Source organism: Triticum dicoccoides, chromosome 2A (assembly GCF_002162155.2).
Source record: "Triticum dicoccoides isolate Atlit2015 ecotype Zavitan chromosome 2A, WEW_v2.0, whole genome shotgun sequence".
Classification (NCBI taxonomy): Eukaryota; Viridiplantae; Streptophyta; class Magnoliopsida; order Poales; family Poaceae; genus Triticum; species Triticum dicoccoides.
In genome coordinates, this window is record NC_041382.1 from 39,961,750 (window position 1) to 39,988,006 (window position 26,257).

The following is a 26,257-nucleotide window of genomic DNA, read 5'->3' on the forward strand; positions in this document are numbered from 1 at the left end:
AGGGATTGACAACCCCTATTTGCGTTGGTTGCGAGGATTTATTTGTTTTGTGCAGGTGCGAGGGACTCGCGCGTAGCCTCCTACTGGATTGATACCTTGGTTCTCAAAAACTGAGGGAAATACTTACGCTACTTTGCTGCATCATCCTTCCTCTTTGGGGAAAACCAACACAGTGCTAAAAGAGGTAGCAGCGAACACCACCACAACAGTGGAGGACTGTGAGTTGCCGCCGATGCGAAACGACGCTCGTCGACGAACGCGAGTGCTGCAACGCAGCTATGCGTCCACGGTCACGGGATGTGACAGAACAACTTGTCCACGGTCATCGCACTGCGTTGCAATGAGGCCTCGTGCTTCCATGTAGCACTCACATGACGGCGTCGGAGCCGTAATGGAGCGCTCCTCGCCGGTGGTGGAGGAGCTGTAATGGAGCGGTCGTCGACGGTGGCAGAGGAGCTACAATGGAGCACTCGTCTCCCGCGGAGGAGCTGCAATGGACCGGTCATCGCCGGTGGCGGAGGAGTTGCAATGGAGCGCTCGACGCCCGTGGAGGAATCGCAATGGAGCGCTCGTACCAGCGGCAGAGGAGCTGCAATGGAGCACTAGCTCCCGTGGAGTAGCTAGCTGGAATGGAGCGGTCGTTATCGGCGGTAGAAGGGCTGCAATGGAGCGCTCGACGCCCGCGGAGGAGCAGCAGTGGAGCGCTCGTCGCCGGCGGCAAAGGAGTTGCAATGGAGCGCTCGTCATCGATTGCTGAGCTGCAATGGAGTGCTTCGATGCAGCACCCGCGCGAGGGGTCTCGCTGCTGCATCCCAATGTTTGCCTACACCCGACGGCTCTTGGGGCAGCTCGAGCGAGCGCGGCATGGCGGCTGCAACTACGAGCTCGTCGGAGCTCAATGCCATATCTAGGGATCCCGTCTGTCTGGGAGGGGGGCAGTGGCGACGCCAGGAATTTGCTCCTGGGTATTCTTCTATTTTTTTGGCCAAAGCAATATAACAAAGCAAAAAGTACTATAAAATGGCAATATCAATGACCATTTCATCAATAATAGTAGAAAAATATCATTGTGGCAATATCTCGAACAATTAATAAAGAGATGTAGTGGTCGCTGGGTTCATTATGTCCATCTAGCAATCGGTGAATCACATAAGTAGCAAGTGAATCACATAATAAGTAGTGGTCGATAGATACCTTCGACAGAACCACGGTGGCTGGACTGCCGGAGGTGAAGACGTGTCGTGGAGGGCGCCTGTAGCCCAGCAAGGTGAGCCGAGCCGGGGAGGCCAGAGGGCAGAGGTGGACTGGCCCCTGGGCTTGGCGGCAGGGGGACGCATGACCGGACGCAGAGTTGCAGATTCGCGGAGGGGAGGTCGGTGAGGGCCGAAGGCCGAGCGGAGGGAAGGGAAGGGAGTGAGAAGAGCGTCGGCCGGATGGGAGGGGAGGGACCAAGGGAGAGGGCAGCCGCCGGACTTGGAATCGCCGCCGCCGCTACCTCTAGGTTGGGAATCAGGGGAGGAATCGGTCGCCTAATCTGGCTCGGTGGTGTGTGGTTTGGCACGTCGCTGCGACGCTGCCATAGGTGCCAGTTTGGGCTGGACTCAGTGGGCCAAGTTTTAGCGGATACACATATGCAGTAAAAAAATTGAGGCCAAAATCTTGGGTATTCCAGGGAATTCCCAGAAAGACCCCCAACACCGCCACTGGAGGGGGGAGGGGTTGGATTTGCGTTTGAAAGTGCAACTATCCCTAGGTGGTTTTGGTAATTCATAACAACATATAGCTCATTGAGCTAATGCTATTCCAAGATAACTATTTTAGGAAAGCTCAATGATTGGCATGGCATGGATGTGAAAGTGGAACCCTCAAAATGCTAAGGACAAAGGATTGGCTCAAGCTCAAAAGCTCAAGACTCTTCATTTTATATTTTAGTGATCCAAGATCACATTGAGTCTTTAGGAAAAGCCAATACTATCAAGGAGGGATGAGGTGTTGCTTAATGAGCCTCTTGCTTCATGTGCTTAGTGATATGCTCCAAAACCCTCAACTACTTTCCCATATCCACATATGACCTAAACCCTAAGCCAAACTCGGTCCTACCGATTCTTCCTATCCGGCGCCATCGAGTTTTCATTTGTCATAAGCCACTGCCAAACCCTAGTAATTCGGTCCTACCGATAGGGATCTCGGTCTCACCGAGATGGGGTTGCAAACTCTCTGTTTCCCTTTCGTAACTTTTCGGTCTCACCGAAAGAGCGAATCGGTCCCACCGAGATTGAAATGTAAACTCAGTGTTTCCCCTTTGTAACTTTTCGGTCTCACCGAGTTCCACTCGGTCTCACCGAAAGAGCAAATCGGTCCCACCGAGTTCGCCTGACCAACTCTCTGGTTAGCTAATTACCAAATTTGGTCTCACCGAGTTTGTGTAATCGGTCTCACCGAGATTACGTTATGCCCAAACCCTAACCATATCGGTCCTACCGAGTTGCATGTCAGTCCCACCGAAAATCTCTAACGGTCACTAGGTTTACATTTTCGGTCCGACCGAGTTTGTTGATTCGGTCCCACCGAGATTGGAAAATTGTGTGTAGCGGTTGGATTTTGTGTGGAGGCTATATATACCCCTTCACCTCCCCTTCATTCATGGAGAGAGCTATCAGAACACACACACACCATTCCAACTCATATGTTCTGAGAGAGAACCACCTACTCATGTGTTGAGACCAAGATATTCCATTCCTACCATATGAATCTTGATCTCTAGCCTTCCCAAGTTGCTTTCCACTCAAATCTTCTTTCCACTAAATCCAAATCCTATGAGAGAGAGTTGAGTGTTGGGGAGACTATCATTTGAAGCACAAGAGCAAGGAGTTCATTACCTACACACCATTTGTTACTTCTTGGAGAGTGGTGTCTCCTAGATTGGCTAGGTGTCACTTGGGAGCCTCCGACAAGATTGTGGAGTTGAACCAAGGAGTTTGTAAGGGCAAGGAGATCGCCTACTTCGTGAAGATCTACCGCTAGTGAGGCAAGTCCTGTGTGGGCGATGGCCATGGTGGGATAGACAAGGTTGCTTCTTCGTGGACCCTTTGTGGGTGGTGGCTTCTTCATGGACCCTTCGTGGGTGGAGCCCTGTGTGGACTCGCGCAACCGTTACCCTTTGTGGGTGGAGCCCTGTGTGGACTCTCGCAACCGTTACCCTTTGTGGGTTGAAGTCTCCATCAACGTGGATGTAGGATAGCACCACCTATCCGAACCACGGGAAAAACATCCGTGTCTCCAATTGCGTTTGATTTCTCCAAACCCTTCTCTTTACATTCTTGCAAGTTGCATGCTTTACTTTCCGCTGCCAATATACTCTTTGCATGCTTGCTTGAATTATGTGATGATTGCTTGACTTGTCCTAAAATAGCTAAAATCTGCCAAGAACTAAAATTGGGAAAAGGTTAAGTTTTTATTTTGTCAAGTAGTCTAATCACCCCCCTCTAGACATACTTTCGATCCTACAAGTGGTATCAGAGCTTTGGTCTCCATTTGTTTGATCTCCATAGCTTTTGGTGGTCATAGCCTTGGTTTCACAACCTAGGAGAGTATGGCGTCTAGCGAGGAAAATTATCACCGTAGAGGTCCTTACTTTGATCGTACTAATTTTGCTAGTTACAAGCATAAAATGAAAATGCATATTCTTGGACATAACCCCGCCGTTTGGGCTATTGTGTGTGTTGGCTTACAAGGTGACTTCTTTGATGGGAGAGAACCAAACCGTGAAGCTACCGCGTATGAGTTGAAGATGTTGCAATACAATGCTCAAGCTTGTGATATTCTCTTCAACGGATTGTGCCCTGAAGAATTCAACAAAATCAGCCATCTTGAGAATGCAAAGGAAATTTGGGACACTTTGATTGATATGCACGAAGGTACCGACTCCGTCAAGGAATCCAAGTTGGATGTGCTTCAAAGCCAACTTGACAAGTTCAAGATGAAGGATGGTGAAGGTGTCGCTAAAATGTACTCTAGGCTTGCTCTCATCACAAATGAGATTGCCGGCTTAGGAAGTGAAGAGATGACCGATAGATTCATCATCAAGAAGATTCTAAGAGCCTTGGATGGAAAATATGATACCGTGTTCACATTGATCCAAATGATGCCCAATTACAAAGATCTCAAGCCAACGGAGGTGATTGGAAGAATTGTTGCTCATGAGATGTCACTTAAGGATAAAGAGGAACTTCACAACAAATCAAGTGGTGCCTATAAAGCCTCATGTGAAGCCCCTACATCATCAAGTGAGAAACAAGACTTCAATGAAGAATTGAGCTTAATGGTGAAGAACTTCAACAAGTTCTACAAGAGTAGAAGCAAAGATAGAAGCTTCAAGTCAAGGTCCTACAATGACAAAAGATCTTCTAGTCGGGAGCGAAACTGCTACAATTGTGGAAGATCCGGATACTATTCCAATGAGTGTACGGCTCCCTACAAGAGAAGAGAAGATTGTCCAAGAAGAAGAAGCAAAGAATCACCACCAAGAGAGAGAAGGAGTAGAGATGATCGTTATGAACGAAGATACTCATGGAGAAGCAAGGATTCAGAAAGGAAGGAAACATCATCAAGGAGCTACACAAGACGAAGACATCAAGCTCATGTTGGTGAATGGGTATCCGGCTCCGACTCCGACAGCCACTCCGAGAGAAGTTATCACTCCGACTCCGAAGATACTCAAGATGAAGGTGTTGCCAGTCTAGCACTTGTGTCAACCAACTCCTACGACATATTTGACTCACCAAATGAAGGAATTGGAAGATTCTTCATGGACAAAGGTCCTAAGGTAACACACCCCGAGTATGTTGATTTCAATAGTGATGAAGATGACTTGTTAGGTGATGATTTGCTTGTTGACAACTCTAGTGATGAATATTATGATGAAAGACCAATTAATCATGCTAATCAAGATAAAACGAATGACAATGATAAGGAGAAGATTGAGGCTCTAACTAAAGAACTAAACACTCTTAAGTTAGCTCATGAAACTATCTCCGAAGATCATCGAGAACTTTTAAGAGCTCATGAGAAATTACGCTTTGAAAAGCTCAATCTTGAGCAAGAGCATGAGTTCTTAAAAGCAATCAATGATGATCTCCACAAGAAAAGTTCTTTTTACATTGCCAAGCGTTTACTCTTATCCACTTACATGCCTCAAGTCAAGTCTAGTAACAAGAACAAGAAAGATTCTTCCTCTAGCAGTAAAATGATCATGCTAAATCCAATATTGTTGCTTCTAGTAGTTCTCTTGATTCCACTAATGATTCTTTTAGCCAAGTTACACTTGAGCAAGAAAATAGTTTATTGAAGGGAATTATAGAGAAAGGAGTGTACAAAAGCCTTGCCGGGAGTAAGCAATTCGAGGAAATTGTGCGCAAGCAAGGAATGCACCGGAAGAATCAAGGTGTTGGCTTTGAACGAAAGTTCAATGCCAATGGAGTTGGGTGGGAAGAAGATCAATACCCCAAGACAAAGTTTATTCCTCAATAAGAGAAGTACGATACTTCTTTCAAGGGGACACAAGCTCAAGATGATCTTCCACCACAAGACTACAAGCAAAAAGGCAAGGACAAGCTTCAAGAGGAAATTGACGCATTTGAAGAAGCTCCAAAGACCTTAGTCAAGTGGATTCCCAAGACTACTTCAAGTTCCACTTCATCAAGTACGACTACAACTCCAAGGATTCCCATCAAGACGATGTGGATCCAAAAGAAGAAGAACTAGATAGTTCTTGAGGGTGACTCCACCAACATACTTCACTCTAATCATTTTGGCAAGAACAAGTGCAATCAACTTCCACATCTTGCACTAGTTCAAGGAGTCACAAACCCTCTTGTTGGTAAGACAAGGGACAAGGTAACCTAAAAGTTTTCATGGACATCATCTTGTGTGTGCATCACTCTATGTCTATGGATATCCTTGTTTGTTCCTTGTGGGACTAACCCATGTAGGTATTGAAAGTGCAATTCACTCAAATGGATAGCTCCAAGAGATCTACATCAACATTGAGCATCCACATCTTTAATATCTACATGAAGTCATCATCGAAAAAACCCAAGGTTAGTTCATCCCTCTTAGGAGGGATATCACATCTAGGGGGAGCTTTACTCTAAGACTTGAGCTAAAGCAACTCTAAAGATGTGAACAAAACAATGCTTTATGTAAAAGTGGTAACCCCACTTGAGCTTAAACGATGAGTATGACCTATGATAAGTGCTCTCACTTGACTCCTAAGTGAATATACTCATATATAGATGACCTAGTCATCGCAAATTGCTTCATAGATGCTAGAATTGGTTGTGCATGCCTTGTCACATATTTCATTTGCCATCTTATTGTGTGAGCATGCTGGTTGCATATTTTACTCATTCGAGGACATCCACTTGTTGTTTTGATTGTTCGGCTTTATTTATTTTTGCCAAGTGGATGGACAAGAATGCCTAAGAACCTCCTCTAGCTATCTATGCTTTTCTCGTCTCAAATTCTATTCATGCTGCATCACAAAATTTGATCAAGTCAGATTCAAAACACTCTATGTGAGGAGCACTCGGAGTCCCCGATTCGTCATAGACTTAAACTTCCAAAACCTCTTTATGATTCTCGGTCTGACCAATACTCCACTTTTGGTCCTACCGAGATCATTAAGTTGATCTAGGTTTTCGATCTCGGTGCAACCGATTTGAACCTTTTGGTCACACCGAGTTTCAGTAACTGCCTGCAGTTATGAATCTCGGTGCCACCGAGTTGTTCCACTCGGTCACACCGACAGGGTCGGGCTATATATAGTCACGGGCAAAATTTTGAAAATTTCTCCGAACCCCTTCGCCCGCGCGATAGCCTACTCTGCCAACGTGGTCTCCGGATCGTCTTCTCGCCGCCAGCCGCCTCCAGTAGCTGGTCTCCATCGCCGTCAACGGGAATTCTGCCCCGCCGTTGCCGCCGTAGCAAGTCCCCGCCGAACTAGGGTATGGACTTGATCTTTGTGCTATTCTCCAATCTGATTCCTAGCACATTGTGTTCTTCATGATTCTTGCCACGATTGAAACACTCCTATCCAGTCAAAACGCCCGTAGATTAGCTTTGATTCGAAAATTTTAGGGTTAGGTTTCCGCCGAAACCATCTCGGACCCACCGAGTTGAAAAACTCGGTCCCACCGATTTGGCTTATGCCATTGCACAAGTGAGACTTGGTCTGACCGAGAATTACTTGTCGGTGTGACCGATTTTGGAACTCTGTGAAACCCTAGCAGTCTCGGTGCCACCGAACTGTGACTCGGTCCTACCGAGTTCACTAGTTGAGGTTCCAAAACTGCTTCGGTATCACCGAGTTTAAAAATCGGTAGATCCGAGATGATTTCAGTGGGAAACTAAAACTAAGTTTTTTGATCATTCTTTTGCAAAAATCTCTGCATTTTGTGATGCTCATCTTTTCTATCTCATCTGTAAACTATTCACAGGGTCAGCAGTCAGTTGCAGCATGTCCGATCAAAGTGATAGCCAGAACATGTTAGAGCAGCAGGTGCACATGAGTGAGGGCACTAGTCCCTCAAGTTCTTCAGATGAGGGCAGCAGGAGCACCCCTAGCAACTTGCCAAAGGCTGCCACGAGACAGAGGAAGAAGAGAACTTCAGACTCTGAAGATGAAGACTATGTGGCAGAGGAAGAGGCCACTTCCAAGAGAGTTGAGCCAGCTTAAGGTACAAAGCCAGGGCTGAAAATCAAAAGGCCAGCAGGCAGGCAGCCAATGTCAAAGGCCAGAATGTCAACTGAGAAGCCCATAGAGCCAGTTGCAGCTGAGGGCAAGAAAAGAAAGGAAAGGGTGAAGAAGACTGTGGCTAGAGTGCTTGGCAAAGCTTCCATCATGGAAGAGGAAGAAGAAGAAGAGGTAGATGCACCAGCACCCAAGGCACCCAAGCTAATGGGAGATGCCATAAAATCAGGGGGAGCTGCTTCCAAGGCTAAGCCAGCTCCAAAGCCAAAGCCAAAGAGGAACACAAGAAGCATCCCAGCTGCTGAAAAGAACAAGGCCCCAGCGCCTGAAGCTGCAGAAGAAGAGGAAGAGAATGTCCTAAGGAAGCTAAAGCCCAAGATCCCAGACCACAACGATGCTCATCCTGTGGCTGAGGATATGAAGCTCGGGAGAGATTCAGGACTGAGGAAGTGGAGAGAAGCAGACCCGTATGCTTCAAGGAGAAGGACATCAGTTGATTACAGATTTCACACCAAGGAGCAACAGGATTTTTATGAGACAGTGCTGCTAGATAAGAAGCCCATTGTCTGTGATATGCGATGGGTTGATTGGCAATACATTAAGGACAATGAGGAGCACTACCTGGAGTGCAAGACAGCTTCATAGCTTGTGGAGTAGCTGACTTTGCTGGGCAGAAGCTCACAAAGTGGAACGAGGAGCTTATCATGCAGTTCTACTCCACCGCACACTTTTACCCAGATGGGAGGATCACATGGATGTCTGAGGGTACAAGGTACCAATCCACAGTTGCTGAGTGGGCACAGATCATTAATGCCCCACAGGAGCAACATGATGACTTGGATATCTATGCCAAGAATAAGATGGACCACAACTCAATGTCAAATATGTACAAGGAGATCCCAAATGAAGCACTTGATACCTTCAAGTTTGGCTCAGTACATTACCTTCTGTCAGGGCTCCCGACTATCGATTGGATCTTGAGGCACACCTTATTGCCCAAGTCAGGTGATCACAAGATGATCAGAGGCCATGCTATCAACTTGCTACATGTGTTTGATGTGCCTCAGAAGTTCAAAGTGATGAGCCTCATAGTGGAAACTATCAAAAGGACTGCAGCAGATCAGAAGAGGAGTTGCGGATATGCCCCTCAGATCCAGGAGCTCATTAACTTCAAGATGGGCACGGGCATATATCTATTGGACAAGAAACACCTGCCCATCCGTCCAGATTTTGAGGATAACCAAGTGGTCATGACTAAGAACGAGCCATCATCTGCCCAAGCATTCGCAAAGAAGGAGAAGGCAAGAAAGGAGAAAGCTGCCAAGATGCCAACTCAAAAGGAGGCATCTGAGTATTTTTTGAAGACTAAACAAGAGCAGCTTGGTTACTTGATTGCTTCCACGCTGAGGATTGAGCAAAGTCTGGCCACCCTCACTCAGAATCAGTAGAGCCTAGAGAGAATCGTGGAACAGAAGTTCTATGACTTGGATGTCAAAGTAACGGAAGTTCAGTCTGCAGTGGAGCAGCTCCAAGATGATATGCAGGAGAGGAGAGGCAGGACTACTACTCATGCCTTTGCCAGAGTGCCAAGAGGTCCGAGGTTGTCTACCGTGCCAGTTGCTGACACAAGAGCCACCACTTCATCACCAGCTACACCCTCAGTTCCACCAGCTCCAGCATCTACTTCAGCTCCAACTCCAGCGTCTACTTCAGCGTCTACCGAAGCCTTCGTCCTTGGAGTGATCCGGACTCCACCACCACCTGAAGATCAAGCCTGAGCGTCGATCTAGTGCTATGCATTTTCTAGGAACTTTTTGGTAACTTGTTGCCAAAGGGGGAGAAGATGTATAGATCATAGGCTTCGAGAGAGAGTGTTGCTTTTCTCTCTTGCTTTATTTGGTGGTTTTTCGAACTTGTTTGCTTTTGAGTGCTTGAGATACTACGTCATTATTTGTGAGACATTGATGATCATGTGTTTGATCATAAGCTACACTTAATGTTTGCTTAATGCTATTATCTTATCTATCTTATGTGATCTTTCACTTTTCTTGGTGATGAGTGCATGTCTTTCATTCTTATAGTGCTCCACCAAGATGTATGTGACATGGAAGAGTAACCCATGACTCTAACTCCTTGTGCATTTGCAGTCCAAAGCAAATTTTAAATATGCACAAATTTAGGGGGAGCTCTTACTTATCACATACTTCTCAAAGCGACGATATATTTCATGCTTATTATCATTTGTCGAAGCTTTGATCTATATGTTGTCATCAATTACCAAAAAGGGGGAGATTGAAAGTGCAACTATCCCTAGGTGGTTTTGGTAATTCATAACAACATATAGCTCATTGAGCTAATGCTATTCCAAGATAATTATTTCAGGAAAGCTCAATGATTGGCATGGCATGGATGTGAAAGTGGAACCCTCAAAATGCTAAGGACAAAGGATTGGCTCAAGCTCAAAAGCTCAAGACTCTTCATTTTATATTTTAGTGATCGAAGATCACATTGAGTCTTTAGGAAAAGCCAATACTATCAAGGAGGGATGAGGTGTTGCTTAATAAGCCTCTTGCTTCATGTGCTTAGTGATATGCTCCAAAACCCTCAGCTACTTTCCCATATCCACATATGACTTAAACCCTAAGCCAAACTCGGTCCTACCGATTCTTCCTATCCGGCGCCACCGAGTTTTCATTTGTCATAAGCCACTGCCAAACCCTAGCAATCCGATCCTACCGATAGGGATCTCGGTCTCATCGAGATGGGGTTGCAAACTCTCTGTTTCCCTTTCGTAACTTTTCAGTCTCACCGAAAGAGCGAATCGGTCCCACCGAGATTGCAATGTAAACTCAGTGTTTCCCCTTTGTAACTTTTCGGTCTCACCGAGTTCCACTCGGTCTCACCGAAAGAGCAAATCGGTCCCACCGAGTTCGCCTGACCAACTCTCTGGTTAGCTAATTACCAAATTCGGTCTCACCGAGTTTGTGTAATTGGTCTCACCGAGATTACGTTATGCCCAAACCCTAACCATATCGGTCCTACCGAGTTGCATGTCAGTCCCACCAAAAATCTCTAACGGTCACTAGGTTTACATTTTCGGTCCGACCGAGTTTGTTGATTCGGTCCCACCGAGATTGGAAAACTGTGTGTAACGGTTGGATTTTGTGTGGAGGCTATATATACCCCTCCACCTCCTCTTCATTCATGGAGAGAGCCATCTGAACACACACACCATTCCAACTCATATGTTCTGAGAGAGAACCACCTACTCATGTGTTGAGACCAAGATATTCCATTCCTACCATATGAATCTTGATCTCTAGCCTTCCCAAGTTGCTTTCCACTCAAATCTTCTTTCCACTAAATCCAAATCCTATGAGAGAGAGTTGAGTGTTGGGGAGACTATCATTTGAAGCACAAGAGCAAGGAGTTCATTACCTACACACCATTTGTTACTTCTTGGAGAGTGGTATCTCCTAGATTGGCTAGGTGTCACTTGGGAGCCTCCGACAAGATTATGGAGTTGAACCAAGGAGTTTGTAAGGGCAAGGAGATCGCCTACTTCGTGAAGATCTACCGCTAGTGAGGCAAGTCCTGTGTGGGCGATGGCCATGGTGGGATAGACAAGGTTGCTTCTTCGTGGACCCTTCGTGGGTGGAGCCCTGTGTGACTCGCGCAACCGTTACCCTTTGTGGGTGGAGCCCTGTGTGGACTCTCGCAACCGTTACCCTTTGTGGGTTGAAGTCTCCATCAACGTGGATGTAGGATAGCACCACCTATCCGAACCACGGGAAAAACATCCGTGTCTCCAATTGCGTTTGATTTCTCCAAACCCTTCCTTTTACATTCTTGCAAATTGCATGCTTTACTTTCCGCTGCCAATATACTCTTTGCATGCTTGCTTGAATTATGTGATGATTGCTTGACTTGTCCTAAAATAGCTAAAATCTGCCAAGAACTAAAATTGAGAAAAGGTTAAGTTTTTATTTTGTCAAGTAGTCTAATCACCCCCCCTCTAGACATACTTTCGATCCTACAACGTTGGCTATGAGCCTGTGACACGGGGAAGACGAAGGCCCCGACGACGTTTTATTGCGTGAGAACGACGTGGCAAAATTGAATTAATCCAACATTTGTTGGGGCTTTGATCGGACGGCTGGGGACCTGACTGATTTCCCGAGGAAATCAGTCGGGTGATTTGTAACAGCCACCATACAAATTTGGTGCGTTGTCAAATAATATTATGAGACAAATATTGACCTGGCAATGGTATAGCACATGATGTAAACTCGCCCACATGACCACCCTTTCTTATGTACACGTGTTTTGCAAGTGTTGCCGTCAAAAGCAACACGTATTGCAAAACAGTACTAGTCAACCAATGTGCATTGCCTCCGGCTGGTTCGAAGTGATATTTCCGGTTGGAAAAATCTTTGAACATATAAATTTTCAGAGAAATGATATTGACATTATGCAACACAAAGAGTTTGTCATAAAGTTGAAGGACACAAGATAGGTGGTAGGAAGTAACCGATGGTTTTCCCACAATCAAGGAGGATAGTCTCTGCATGCACTGTTGCATAGCAGGATGCAGCCCTATAAATTCACAGTGCCTATGTGCTAGTATGAAAACACCTAGAGAAGCTAGCAAGGGCATTTGGTTTCCAGATTTCGGTGATGCTGGCACAATGCCATAGCCTCAATTTCATCTCCATATTTCTAGGGTTCGCTAGCTAGGCTTGGAAGGCAACAGGGAACTTACACGTGCAAATCATGTCAGATCATCTGTTCCGCACATTCAAATGCGCACGGTGTTGCCCTTGTGCCTCACTCAGAATTGAGATATCAGCATCGGAGCCACACACGAGCAAAGGAGCGGAAGCTGAACCTGCAATGTCACACAGTTGTGAGATAGGGAACGACGGTCGGAAATCCAAAATGTTCTTTACTGTTTTCTCTCAACTAGCATTGTGGCCCGTGCATCCCACTTAGCCAGTGCCGTCCATTGAGGGATCGTGCGCCTTCCTAGAGAGTTATGTTGATCATCAAGAAAGAACCGAGTGCAACTGCTGCTCCGGACATAATACTTGGTGGGACGCAGCGGCAGCGATATTCACGGAATGTGTGGACATCTCTACTTTGATTGGGAAGGTCAATTTTAAGCATTATTTTGGATAAGCAAATCAAATGGCGCATGTGCTAGCTAGTTTTAGCTATTGTAATAAAGTTTCTTCTAGTTGGATTGACGAGCCTTTAGATTGTCATGATGTATCTCTGTTAATTAATCAATAAATCTAGCCATGATGACCTTTCCTCCAAAAATATAAAAAACGACTATAGACCCATACAAGGGAAGAAGCGTGGTGCACTACAATCATAACGCCAAACCGATTAAGGAGCAGACAAGTAACAAACGCTTGGTTGTAGCCCACCAAGTGACAATTATGCGAAGTTAAATGTAGATGGGTCCTATATGAAGAGGGACGGTTCGGCTAGTTCTGGAATGATATTTCGCGACTGTCATGGACAGGTGATTTTCGTCGCAACACGTGTCATGCTCAACTTCTTAGATCCCTTGGAGGCAGGGTTTGTTGCTTGCGAGGAAGGACTGCGACTGCCCTTCAATGGATGAACTTGCTTTAGTACTGGAGACTGATACTTGAGCGGTAGAAATTCTTATTCGTGATGCTCCAAAAGCCGTTCAAATATGGCCACCGACCGGAAGAGATTTCTTTAGCTTTAATCTTGACCACAATAAAACTAGTCATCACCTTGCCTATGTGGCACACTTTTTGTTGGATGGGGATCTTCATGAAGGATTTAGCTAATATGGTTGATGAAGATTGTAGTAGTATTGGTTTTATAATCAATGAGTTTTTTTCGGGTGCTACTATGGCGGTAAGCCAACCAGAGAAACAATCTGCACCGGTTAGTTGCGTAGTTCTTCACTGCTAGGAGGTCATCTGGACAAGATGCGAAAGCGGCTTCATATGTAGAAGCAACAGGAAGGGTTTTTTTCATTGATCCTGCAAATTCTGTTATCTGGTACCTGCGACAACAAGTTAACAGTGGCTGAAAGGGTACGCAAGCATTACAGCTCAGTGGTAGCAATGTTTGACAGTGTCGGCTGCAATGAAAGATGAAGGTCCGCTGTAGAGAGCACGAACGCAACACAGACATTTGTCTTGTAACGTGGGATTTTTTTTTCGCAAAGTGAACACCTCGAGTGTCATTGCCAATCCAAGATCAAGCCAAAACACAGTGGAGAGACCATTGCCAATCTTCACACACGTAATGGAGCGGAAGAGATAAATACCAAAAGTAAGGTATTTCCAGACGTTTGTTTGAAGTTTATGCCTCCGATATGTTGAATTATAGATGAGCTTTGGGCCCATACAAATAATAATTCCTGGTTAATATCTAAGGCTCATATAGGGTGCATAACATTGATGGAAAGTTTAGTACCATACTGCTACTGAAGAAGAGTTGATGCCTCTTTATAAGGTATTCTCTTCTTCATGCTATCGGAAGTTGAGAAGAGGAGTGGTCACGCACGCTCCTCCTCCATCGCTTGACTCGCCACGCCTCGCCCGCACATCGTGTTCCATGAACCAACTGAGCTTAGACCTATGCCATGCGTGCACTTTATTTTTGCCAGTCATAAACAGTTAATTAATCAGATATTAATTACGAGTTCCTAATGGAAGTGCCATTGCCCGAGATGTTGGACTGTGGGTTATTTGCAGACTTGGTTGTGAGCCTAAGCCTAGGCACATGACTCCCACCTGATGGCCAATATATCGGTGGTAGTGGCAACTTCAGCCGACATGCTCAGTTCCTCCTTGCGCATAACCCTAGCTATCATATACTATTCCACTTATTATTGCTACTTCCGGCGATCCCATCCTGTCGACCACGTGCATGACCATTTGGGAGAGCAGGCCTTCGGAACCCCGCCCTTTGCGATCCTACACTAGGAGAAGGGCGATAAGGGTTTTAGGGAGCGTCTCGACACGACTGCTCTCTGTTCGTCTTTGTGACTTTGTCCTTGTCCTATGCTTCGACTACTTCCACGACACCGCCATCATGGTTGTCGACGGCGCCACCAAGAAGAATGTTGCGGAGGAAGCCGCTACCACCTCTGTGGCTTTAGCCTGGCCTATGAGAGGGCATGATCTGCTCATCCCCTGTTTACTCGTTCATGTGCTATGCGTATTTACTATTTTCATAGATGTTTCGGTTCATTGTTCGGTACATGCTCACATGTTTAGGTATTGGTATGAGCTTCATACTGTTCTCCTAGCATCATGATTTATTCATGGGTTAAATTAATCAAAAAAATTCTAATATATCCACAAATCCAAAAACTTTATTTAAATAGGTACTTTTTGATTCAAGGCTTTGCTACAACATCGAAACAGGGGTAGCACACATTTTAAGCATTGGCATAGCAAGACTATCTTGTGGCTCACAACGATGGAAGTGTTCTGGATCGCTAGTGGGGCTCCCACTAGAACGATTGCTCCTGAAGAAAAGGCGTTTAAGGAGGAAACTGCCATCTTTTTGTGGGAGTCGTTCTAAGTGCGATCAAAGATAAAGTTAGTTGACGCATCTCTGCATATACGGTTTGACAAGAATTTGTGGGATGCGCTCGAAGTTAATTAAGTTCGGTGTAACCTATGTTGGAAGGGAGTTGTATGCTATGGAGCAGTTCCATGATTACATGATGGTTGATAGCCGTCCTGTATTGGACCAAGCTCATGAGGTATAGTGCATCATTAAGGAGCACGAGCTCCTAAAGTGTGAGTTACTGGACACATTTGTTGCGGGATGCATAATTGCTAAACTCCCCTTCTTTGAGGTACTTTGCTACTTCTCTCAAGCATTTGAGATGTGAATTCTCGGTTAAGGATGTCATTGGTCATCAAAGTGATAAGCAGAATTCGAGAGCAAATGACTCATACATGAAAGGGACCGAGGGATCTTCTACCGCAAATATGATGCAGAAGAATCTCCGCAAGTTTAAGGGAATGAACATGGTCTAGCAGAATACTACCTTCAAGAAGAAGAGTAAGAAGAAAGACGAAAATAAATATATGGTTGCTTCACTAATTATTGACGTATGGTACCATTTTTTCAGGAGATGCGTCGAAGAATGAAAGATCATTGTGGAACATATCAGAACTGAAGAACAACATGCCGATATATTATATACTATATATGTAGAATTATATCTAGTGTAGGAATATTCAATGTCACGAAAGAAATGATATCAGTATGAGGCACAATTATTCCATTTAGTCATGCTTCTTAGAAATATCTTCTTAAAAGTATACTATATATGCAGAATTATATCTAATGTTAATGTTTGTTGTCTATTACTGAGCACTAGCTAGTTTTACGTATGTTGCTACGAAACAATTACAATACTAGATAAAAAGAATGTAAAGAATGTAAAGAATGACTATGGGATATATACTTACATTATCTTTTAGAAAAAGACTACACAAAACAGTTCAATCTTGGCTAGTAATATATAGAATAACAGAAGTGTGATAGACTATATCTTCATAACATATTGTCTAATATCCAAAATTTCTGCAATATGTTTAGATGGAGGGCCGCCGTCAGCCTCCGTCCACATCCATCGCGGGCTACCATACGGTCGCCGAAAGTAGCCCACACGCTCACGGAGAAATGCATGCACCGCCCTTCCGACGCCGCCCGAGTTCGATGGACCAAGCCTAGTTGGCACCGCCACCACCAGAAGAGCATCACCACAACCATGCCACCACCTCCACCGGCCGTGCCCGCCGGATCCAGCTTCCCTACTCCTTTCTTATGCTTCTATCCGTGCTTTCACTTCATCCTACGGCTGTCTTTTTTTTTTCTTTCTAATGTAATCATCTCTCTCCCTGATTTTAAGGGGATGGGGCCGGATGTTATTTTGTTTCAATCAAATCAAGCCACGTACGTGGGAGCACGGATGGGCACACGCCCGGGGAGCAGGCAAGTCTCATCCATGCCCGCCATGGCAAAGGTGCCCACCTGCAGCCCGCACTGCCCGGAGAACGGATCTGCTAAACCAGCAGCTGCCACCCCGGGCACACACTACCACCTGCCGCCATTATAAATATGTGCGCCAACCGCGCCTGCACGTTGCCCAGCGCCAGCACCATACCTTGCCCCGGGGGCGCTGGTCTGCGCCAACCCCCATGCGTGTAGGCACCAAGAGGCCCCGCCACTGACGACGCCGATCGGGCATCGCCTGGCCGCGCCTTTTGACGACGGCGAGGAAGGAGGAGGGGCAGCCCAGTGGTGGCGGTCTAGGGCCCCCTCCTGGTCGCCACACGGAAGAGACTCAAGAGGGGTGGGATTTGTTTTCTGTTGGATGTGGTGGCATTTAGTACCGGGCAATCAACGCATGTTCTCCCATTGCTCTAAATGACACTTCAAAAGAAAAATCTTTGATTGCATATCTTTCACAAAGATGACATGTATGCCCAGTCATGCATCAATGAGATATATATTAAAGTTCGAGGGCTCAAGATAGGTAAAAAGTAACAAGAGGGTTGGGAGGTGATGGAATAAGTCACTCTCCCAGCCTCTGCAGCAGCTCTATAAATTACAGAGTGTGCTAGTATCTGAAAATCTGGAGCGTGTTGGAACCAAGGATCGATGAACAATCAAAAGAACATGAGGAGATGGAACACCCGCGGCGACGGACGCCCCCCGCCCGGCGAAGAACACCGGGGCCTTTTTCCTTCACTATATTCAATTGGCTCAATGAACAAGGCGCAATGCATTGGCTTATACTCCCTCCGTTCCTAAATACTTGTCTTTTTAGGCATTTCAACAAGTGACTACATACGGAGCAAAATGAGTGAATCTACACTCTAAAATATGTCTACATACATTCGTATGTAGTAGTCATTTGAAATGTTTAGAAAGACAAATATTTAAGAACGGAGGGAGTATAACCCAGCACACACAGGGCCGGCAGCCACACTTGGGCACGCACGCACGTAGCACCCACTACCCAACCCTACATGCATGTCCATATCCAGCTGATGCATGCATGCACTAACCAACTAGCCTACTACTAGCTAACAATACGTAGCGCTCACGGACGCAACGCTCTCCCTGCGCATGACTCCTTGGCGATCCGGTCTTCTCTCGATCGTGAGCCCGCCTGCTCGTCCGCACGACCTGGCCCAGGTTGCTTTGCTACACACTACCTCGGTCGCCCTACGACTACATGCCTAGCCACAAACCGGCTCGAACTAGACTCACTCGATGGACACAGACGTGAGCACGAACTCACCCTGGACACACACACACACACACACACACACACCCACACACACACCACGGACACACACACACACACCCACACACACCCACACACACACCACGGACACAGACACGGCCATGAACCGATGCCCGAACTCGCCCTAGAACTAGACACACACTGGTCACCACGACGAGTCATGGTTTATGCCTAACAGAGCGAGCAGCAAGGTATTACATTTCCACTGATGCATAGTTCCGGATTAAACCAAACTTCATGAGATATATAGCTAGGTCATATTTCCTTTCCTGCTGGCTATGGGGACACCTTAAATTTTGCCCGTAAGAATAGTGATGCCTTAATTTTTATGTCCATCGTATATGTTAGCAAACTAGCTAGGTTGGGAGGCAATAGGGAACTAAGCTTGCAAACATAGCTAGCTTGTCCGCTTCAAGGTCTTTTCACACGATTGAATTCTCAATAATGTGGTTAATTGTCGCTCAGAAAGGCACATCTTTGGAATAAAAAGTACTTCCTTCGTTTTTAAATATTTGTCTTTTAGAGATTTCAAATGGACTACCACATACGGATGTATATAGACATATTTTAGAGTGTAGATTCACTCATTTTGTTTCGTATGTAGTCACTTGTTGAAATCTCTAGAAAGACAAATATTTAGGAACGGAGGGAGTAGATGTCAAGACCTAGAAAGAGCACCATGTAGAAAAATACAGCGAGTACCCCTGCTATTCACATTTCAAGGATGGGGATTCACGGCGTGTTGAGTTATTTTCTTCTCAGCCGGCGGCTGCGTTGATCTCATGCTCTCCCACATGCTCGACAGGGTTTGTATGAACGGAAATTCTAACAGCCCTAACACCTGGCCATTGCAGCCCATCTGTCCTGCTCCTCCATGTCCTTGTGGTCCGCTCACCCGACGCCCAACTTGAAGTTTAGGGTCCATGCTTGTATGTGATCCATTTCTTTAGGCTCTGATCCAGATTGGAGGGTTTTGATTTGGATGGCCCATTAATTTTAAGCGTTGTGTAGCAAGGTGCAAATTATGATGCGAGTGATTAATTGCTCTAATAGATAGGCTATTCATCTTTCTGCAGGAGATTCTACATAGGTGTAGTCCTGTCTGATGCAAGTGCATGATCTATCTTGTTTGCGGTGAAAACACTGCACACGCAGATGCAAATTTTGAATGGTTCATAGTCTTGCGATGGTGCCACCTGCAAATCAATTTGTAAAGGCCTTCCAAGACTAGGAGTTGGAAAGCTGAGATGATGCAGTGGTCACGGAAATCATTGCATCTTTTCAATTTCCAAGTCTTCTGTCCACTCTGCTATTCCTATACAGAAAAATAGTGGTCTCACAAAAATCAACGCTGAAGTAATATATAACAGCCTAAACCCTCAGCATGATACTAAGACACAAGTAACATGATAATACACAAGTTGAAGAGGCTGAAAAGAAGATAATACACGTGGCGAAACTTGCAGAAACAGTACAAGCCAATCAACATATGTCATCCCCTTGATCGGAAATTAGACGTACAAGTGCCAAATCTTTGATTGCATCCTTATTAGAGAAACTAGCTACTTCACGTATGTTGCAACGGTGGCATACACATTTTAATGGTTTAACATTAATTATCTCTGATATATACCTTTAGAATACTCATGTACATTAGGCGGTATTATCGGTTTGATTTATCGTTAAATAATTCCTCCTCCTCCACCAACCAATCTCTCTTTCTCTAAAGAACAAAAGATTGGATTAACCTTGACGAAATAAACCCGGCCAGTGTATAGAGGGAACTGAGGGTGGAACGGACATGTGTATGTGGGTTGTAGCAGACTGCTTTTTCCCTAGTTTCTTGGTGTGCTAAGCCTGGGGTGGATGAGGACGAAAGTTAAGCAAAAAGTTCAAGAACATACAATAGGTAAAAAGTAACTCGAGGGTTGTGAGATAATGGAATAGATCACTCTGCATCAGTGGCGATTCCATGTGTAAGCTGTGGGGTCAGCTGACCGCTTTTTTGATTGAAAGCCTAGTTGTACTCATATTTATGCAAAAAATTAAGGCATTTTAAAGAGGGTAGTGCATTTGAACCCACAGCTTTTTAGTGCCGGGACCGCCGCTGCTTTGCATGCATGGTGTGGCGCTCTATAAATTACGGAGTGTGGGCTAGTATCTGAAAACCTAGAGCAACCACTAATGGTTTACATTTCCAGGGTTGCATAGCTTGGAACTACACCAAACTTCATGAGGTAGCTAGATCATATCCGCTTACCATGCTAGCAATGAAAACGGCTTAATTTTTATCTCCGCATATATGCTAGAGCAAGCTACCTAGGCTTGGGAGTCTGTAGGGAACTAAGGTATGCTAAGAAAATCACCACTCTGTAGTGTTCCAGCCAACAATGTGGTTAATTGCCGCTCAAATGAAGGCGCATCTTTATAAGCAAAATATGGAGGCCAAAACCTACGGTGAGCACCAGATACAAGTGAATGCCATATTGCCGCCACAATGATGCATGGCTTTCACGGTGAAGGGAGGAGGATTCATGGCTGGTGTTTATTTAGCGCCTTCAAAGAAGCTCCAGGTGGTCCAGTTATCTTCATTCTATCTCCATGGAACTTGCTTTTCTCCCCTGATAGGTACCAGTTTTAGTAAGCGTGGGCACAAGGCATCTGCAAGAGGCTGCAGTTGATTCTTTGTGTTCCGTTATTTGGAATTTCCATTTAGCAAAGAGAAAAGTATGTTTTTGGTTCCTCAAGTTTCCCAAAAGTATAGACTTGGTCCCTTAAGATTTTTAGGAATACATTTGGTCCTTCAAGTCTCAAAACCAGATAAGTTTGGTCCAAAAGCAGATTTTAAGCACGTTGACCGGGTTTGACCACATTGACCTGTTTGAATGATGAACACTAAATTCAAAAGCTTGTTGGCTTTCACAAGCATGTAGGTTGTCACAAAATTTCAGATTTTTTTGAATTTGTTTCCTACTTTTCTAAATTTGTTGTTCATCGGTCAAACATGGTCAAACCCGGTCAAACTCCGGTCAACGTGCTCAAAATCTGGTTTCGAACAAAACTTATCCGGTTTTGAGACTTGAAGGGGCAAATATATACCAAAAAAAATCTCGAGAGACCAAGTCTATACTTTTGGGGAACTTGAGGGACCAAAAACATACTTTTCTCTTTAGCAAATGATTTGAGCATCATCAGTGTAGCAAAACTTGGTTGTTGTCTTTATCAAATTTTTGGCATCAAGCGACACGTTTTTCTCTTTTCTTGAGAGGGTACCACCACATCGTCACGTAACAAAGACTTCTTTGGAATTATTTCCAAACAAATAGCACGCCATCAATCTCCACCCACATCCATCGGGGACTACCAACCATTCGCTGAAAGAAGCCCACACGACATGCCCACGGCGAAATGCCTGCACCGCCCTTACGCTGATGTCCAAGCTCATCGGACAAAGCCTAGCCGGCACCGCCACCGTTAGAAGAGCACCACCAGTGCCACACAACCACCTCCACCGGCCTAAACTGTCATGCCAAAGGCGGAGCCCGCAGTTGGCACTTCCCGGACAACAGATATACCTAAATCCACAGGCCACAGCCGCCATCCCTGTCTCACACTACCACCGTGTTGTTGGTCACACCGCCATCGTACATGTGGGCCAGCCGTGCCTGCGCGCCACCCAATGCCAGTGCCATACCCTGGCCAGGGGACGCCGCCTGCGCCAACCCCCATGTGTGAAGGGATGAAGAGGCCTTCGCCCAGCCGCGCCTTCTAGCAATGGCGAGGAAGGGGGAGGGGCTGCCCGGTGGTGGCGATCTAGGGTCCCCTCCCCGTCGCCATGTGTGCGCGTCGCAAGAGGGGTAGGGTTTTTTTTGTTGGGTGTGGTCTATGGTGGCATTGAGTACTGGATAATCAGCACATGTTCTCTCCTTGACTTGAAATGACACTTCCAAAAGCAAAATCTTCGATTGCGTATTTTTCAGAGAGAAGACATGCATGTCCAGTCATGCATCAAATCAAGGAGACCTATATTAAAGTTCAAGGACACAACATAGGTAAGAAGTAACAAGGTCACTGTCCCAGCCTCTGCATCAACTCTATAAATTATAGAGTGTGTGGTAGTATCTGAAAACCTAGAACGAGCAGCAAGCTATTACATTTCCAGTGATGCATAGTTTTAAAGCAAACTTGATGAGAGATGATATAGCTAGGTCATATTCGCTTTCCATGCTGGCAATGGCAACACCTTAATTTTTTTTCCATAAGAATATCGACGCCTTAATATTTATGTCTACCTTATATCTTAGCAAGCTAGCTAGGCTTGGGAGGCAATAGGGAACTAAGATATGCAATCATAGGCAGCTTCTCCGCTTTAAGGTCGATTGACACGACTGAATTCTCAATGATGCGCTAATTGACGCTCAAAAATGATCATCTGTGGAAGAGAAAAGTAGACGTCAAGGCCTAGACCATGTAGAAAAATACGGTGTGCGGACGTTGCGAGGTCCCCTGCTATTCACAGTTGACGGATGGGGATTCACGGCGTGTTGACTTATTTTCTTCTCAGCTGGTGGCTGCGGGGACGAGAAGGTGGATCTCATGCTCTTACCCTTGCTTGACGGGGTTGGAATGAATGGAAATTCTGACAGCCAGCTCATTTGTCCTGCTCCTCCATGTCATCCGATGCCCAGCTTGAAGGTTAGCGTCCACGCTTGTATGTGATCCATTGTTTTACCGTCTGATCCAGCTTTGTGGATTTTGATCTGGATGGTCTGTTAATTTTAAGCTTTGTGTAGCAAGGTGCAGATTCTGTTGCGAGTGATTATTTGCTCTAATAAATAGGCTATTCATCTTTCTGCAGGAGATTATACATAGGTGTAGTTTCTGTCTGATGCAAGTGCATGGCCGATCTTGTTGCGGTGAAAAAACTGCACACGCAAATGCAAATTTTGAATGGCTCATAGCCTTGCGATGGTGCCACCTGCAAATCAATTTGTACAGGCATTTCTAGGACTAGGAATTGGAAATCTGAGATGTTGCAGTGGTCACACCAATGACTGCGCATCTTTCCAATTCCCAACCCTTCCGTAGTCCACTCTGTTTATTCCTATACAGAAAAGTAATGGTCACACAGAAATCAACGCTGAAGTTTATAGGATATGGCAAATAACATATTACAGCCTAAACCCTCAGTGTGATACTAGGACACTAGTAACATGATAAAACAGTACCAACTAATCAACACATGCCACCCCCTTGATCTGAAATGACATTTCCAAGTGCCAAATCTTTGATTGCATCTTTTTTAGAGAAACTAGCCAACAACCCGCACGTTGCAATGCGGGCATACACATTCTAATTCTTTTTTTTGAAAAGGGGGGTCTCCCCGGCCTCTGCATCAGAACGATGCATACGGCCATCTTATTAACCAAAACATACATACACATTCTAATGGTTTAACATCAATCATGTCTAATATATACCTTTACAATACTCATGTACATTAGGCGGTATTATCGATTTGATTTACCGCTAAATAATTCCTACTCCTCCACCAACCCATTACCCTTTCTCTAAAAAACAAAAGACTTGATTAACCTTGAAGAAAAAAGCAGAGTGTATAGAGGGAATAGAGGGGGGAACGGACATGCGTGTGTGGGTTGTAGAAGGCTGGTTTTCCCTGGTTTTCTTGGTGTGCTAATCATGGGATGGATGTAGATGAAAGTTGAGCGAAATGGGAACGTTAGGTCTTTTTTTGATAGCGTAGACATTATATACGGCAGTCATGCATCAATAAGAGCTATAGTAAAGTTCAACAACACAAGATAGGTAAGAAGTAACTCGAGGGTTGTGAGATAGTGGAATACTCCCTCCTTTCGGGTTTAGGCCACTTCCAATGCATATGTGCTTAGATAAGGTGCTAAGCACATTAAAAAGTTTAGCAACTAATGTCCATAATGCATAGGTGCTTCTCTTGCTGGTGCTAGGCTCTCCTCATTTAATGCTCTAAAAACTAAACTATTTCATGCATTGATGAGTTTCTTTCATTTAATTGCTTTTGTCTAGGTTCACGAGCTTGGCATTGTTAGAAGTATAATTATGTTTATGTTAGGGATTAGGAGTTAGAGGTAGGATTGGTTTAAACCATGTACGACTTGTCTCCTACTCCAAGTTTCTCTCTCATATTATACTCTATATATATCCAACACCTGGGTCAGATCAATACAACGTACAAACAACAATATTCAACCATACTACAATTTCTACATGGTATCAGTCCCCGCCCTAGGTGCCGACCCATCAGCCATCAGAGGCGCAGTTGATGATGGTGCAATGGAGAAGACGACAGAAGCGCAACACTTCAAATTCAGTCGCAATCGTCCGCTTCACTCCCGCTACGACTGAGGGGGAATGTTAGAAGTATAATTATGTTTAAGTTAGGGATTAGGAGTTAGAGATAGGGTTGGTTTAAACCATGTACGACTTGTCCCCTACTCCAAGTCTCTCTCGTATTGTACTCTCTATATATCCCACACCTGGGTCAGATCAATACAACACACAAACAACAATATTCAACCATACTACAATTTCTACATGATATCAGTCCCCGCCCTAGGTGCCGACCCATCAGCCATCAGAGGCGCGGTTGATGATGGTGCAGCGGAGAAGAAGACAGAAGCGCAAGACTCCAAATTCAGTCGCAATCGTCCACTTCACTCCCGCTACGACTAAGGGAGAATGTTAGAAGTATAATTATATTTAAGTTAGGGATTAGGAGTTAGAGATAGGATTGGTTTAAAACATGTACGTCTTGTCCCCTACTCCAAGTCTCTCTCGTATTATACTCTATATATCCCACACCTGGGTCAGATCAATACAACATACAAACAACAATATTCAACCATACTACAATTTCTACAATTTCTACAGGCACTGGTTCTTCCTAGAGTCACCAAACGCATCTCTCTCCTCTTTATTACCTTGCCACATCATATTTTTTGCCTACATGGTAGCCGTAGCACATGTACAAGCACTAGTAGAAAAAGGACCTTTAGTCCCGGTTCTAGAGGGCCTTTAGTGCCGGTTCTGGAACCTGGACTAAAGGGTTGTTACTAAAGCCCCCCCTAGTCCCGGTTCTTACACTAGAGGTATTTTTCCGTAATTTTTTTGAATTTTTTTAAAATCGATTTTCAAATTTCTGAACTATTTTCCAATTTAATCTCTAAACACCCCTCATCACTGCTCTATTTAACCTCTAATCTCTAATCACCCCTCATCATTCCAAATCATCTAAGTTCCCGGCCGGTCACCCATCCTCTCACTACTCCAGTCTGAGCACGCTTAACTTCCGGGTTCTATTCCCCTTCGTTTCCAAGTCTGCACTTGTTGTTTTCCTGACAATAGTAAGATGTCAATCCTATTAATCCTCAGGAGTTTAGCTTGAGCATGAAGTAATTTGACCATAATTTGGCAATAGTAAGATGCCATTCCAAAACAATAATTATTTAGTAACACTAATATTTCTTAAATAAGTAGTTTGACCACAGTTTGACCATAGTTTGACCAGATTTGACCAATATTCAAAAAATTGAAATAATTATTTAGTAACACTAATATTCTTGAATAATTATGATTTAACACTAATATTTCTTGAATAAGTAGTTTGACCATAGTTTGACCACAGTTTGACCAGATTTGACCAAAATTCAAAAAAACTTTAATAATTATTTAGTAACACTAATATTCTTGAATAATTATTTAGTAACACCAATACTTCTTGAATAAGTAGTTTGACCAAAGTTTGACCTGATTTAACCAAAATTAAAAAACTAAAATTTGAGCATAACTTTTTTTCCTTCTAGAATTTGAGGATTCTAAAAATTTGCAAACAGGACGTAGGCTGTCAAAATCGGATGCGGATTTTCGTACTGAACATTTTGATATATTATATGTTTTTTTCGACATCGTATGCAAAAGTTATAGCATACTTTTTTTCGACATCGTATGCAAAAGTTATAGCCGTTTTACTTTTTCATGACACTTTTTTGCAAAACATGTCCAAATTTAAGTTTTTAAAATTTCCTAACTAGTAGATGTAGTAATATAACTACATCTTGAAGAATTTTATTTTTTGAAGTTTTTATTATTTTCTTTTTTTTTTACAAAACTGAAAAGGCGAT

At 44.5% G+C, this 26,257-nt stretch overlaps 1 pseudogene; it reads left to right on the plus strand.

Moving 5' to 3' along the window:
• Positions 1–278: 278 nt before the first annotated feature.
• Positions 279–26,257, plus strand: part of LOC119357523 — a 27,306-nt pseudogene continuing 1,327 nt past the window's right edge.